Consider the following 2,070-nt stretch of genomic DNA (forward strand, 5'->3'; position numbering starts at 1 on the left):
AAGCAGTGATGCTCGGAGAAGGAATAGGAGGAGGAGGAGGAGGAGGAGGAGGAGGAGGAGGAGGAGGAGGAGGAGGGAGAAGAAGAAGAGGAGGAGGAGGGGAGGAAGAGGAGGAAGAGGAGGAGGAGGAGGAAGAGGAAGGGGAGGAGGAGGGAGTGAACTCCAGGGAAGGGAGGGAAGGAGGAACCATATGTGCAGAAATCTAGGGGCCAGGAATTCCCAGGAACACAGTGCTACAAGAAGCCAAGATTACAGACAGGTGCAGCAGAGAGGCCACACGCACCAAGCAGACAGCTTTGCAGGCACGGTCATACAGGTGCTCAGCTGATCCATCACCTGGTCACTCAGCAGCTCCTGGTGTACTATGGAGGTGGGTCCCAGGGAAGACATGAGGCAGGGAACAGCTCTGAACCTCTGGAATGTACCAAGGTATGGCTAAGCTGAGGTATCCCAGCCTCTACCCCAGTCAAGAGGACAGAAATCCCAGGGTTTTCCAGGTAGCTGGGCAAACACTGTCCACCTGTTTGTCTGTCCACCTACCCATACAATTCATACACCCATCTGTCCATCCATCTGTCCAATGCATGGTTTCGCCCACCTTTATAACACGAAGAAATAGCTCAGCCCGGCCCAGCCCAGCCCCCAGATTCACAGGCCAAGATGGAATAAATTACTTCAGATGCCTGTGAGGATGTCTAAGCTGGTGACAGAAGCCCCCAGAGCTTGTGACCTCTGACCTGAGTCCCCAGGACCAGCTTAGGCCACTGCCTCCTGGGATGGAAAACGGACCCACCTGGCAGCGATCTTCAGAACTTTGTGCAGAGTTCCAGAGGAGCTGGACAAGTCAGGTGGGTGCTGGAGTCAGGGTACAGCTGATCTCAGCTCTATTTTAGTTTCTGGTATGTCCCTGGAAGGCCTGGGGCGGGAGGCTGGGGTTTTACGAGAGGGATTTGCGGGGCTATTTTCAGTAAGGATGAGGACCAGCAAGGCCCTCTCTAGTCCAGCAGGCATAGAGGCTCGGAAACCTAATCCTGGCCACCACCCACCCAGGAGCAGAGCCCAGCTGGCATCGGCTCCTGAACAGAGTTCCCAAGCAGAGCTCAAACGGATGAGGCCGGAACCTGACCCATCCCACAGATAGAGACATCGAGGCCTGGAGAGGCCGAGGCTGGCATCGCAGCCCAGCTCTTCCCCGGGTCCCAGGACAATAAGCTATTTCTGTTCCAAAGGCTGTCCCAGGCCTGGCCAGTGCCGCGCCAAGCCACCGTTAATCAGAAATGGTGATACATCATGCTGCCGACAGGCAGAACAGTGGTACGCGCCTGTGCGTGCCAGGCTCCACTCCAAGCACGGTGCAAATTTCACCATCAACCTGTTTTCACCCTCCAGACCACCCGGAGAACAGGGTTGCGCCCGTTGGAGAGAAGAAATTTAGTCATCTCACCCCTGCGAGACAGATAGAAGGCTTGATGATTGGCAGCCCAGAGGCATTCCCTGCCCCTGCAAGCCCCACCTACCCTAACACAGTACCTGGCGGCTGTGATCTGAGGATTACGAGATCCAAGATATCCTTGGGCAGCTCCACACTAAGATAGAAATCAGTCTGAGGCCACTGCACTATAAAACAGGGTCATAAATAAAGACTGCATTCAAATCCTACCCTGAGTTGGCTTGGCTGTAGCCTCCCCTAAGGTTGCTGGCCTTTCTGAGCCTGGATTTACCCACCTGAGAAATAGGATCTCATCTTCTTGTCCTATGTGCACCTCCCTCAAAGAAAAAAAAAAACCTCTCTGTGGTCAGACTAGGAATCTGGAGCCCAGAGGTGCAAGGCTGAGGTCGAATGGGCACTTAGAAACTGTGTCCCAGTTCAAAGGACAGTTAAGGGGCTGGGAACTGGGGTCTCTGCCTCCCACGCAGCCTTTCTCAAGAACAGAAATCAGGAAAGCATGAATCCAGGGTGTAACCTGTAACCGCTGTGCAGCCTTGAGCTGATAACCAAACCTCTCTGAACCTGTCTTTTTTTTCTCGGCCTCAGAATGAGGCCAGCCATAACTAGGGTTATGAGAAGCC

General features: G+C 54.2%; 1 long non-coding RNA gene across 1 annotated transcript; it reads left to right on the forward strand.

Annotated features, from left to right (window-relative positions):
• The first annotated feature begins 678 nt into the window (after positions 1-678).
• Positions 679-1,659, forward strand: LOC116885193. Its single transcript, XR_004385993.1, has 2 exons — positions 679-848; positions 1,390-1,659. It is a non-coding gene; the product is annotated as an uncharacterized LOC116885193 (long non-coding RNA).
• The last annotated feature ends 411 nt before the right edge of the window (positions 1,660-2,070 follow it).

Source organism: Rattus rattus, chromosome 16, assembly GCF_011064425.1.
Source record: "Rattus rattus isolate New Zealand chromosome 16, Rrattus_CSIRO_v1, whole genome shotgun sequence".
Taxonomy (NCBI): domain Eukaryota; kingdom Metazoa; phylum Chordata; class Mammalia; order Rodentia; family Muridae; genus Rattus; species Rattus rattus.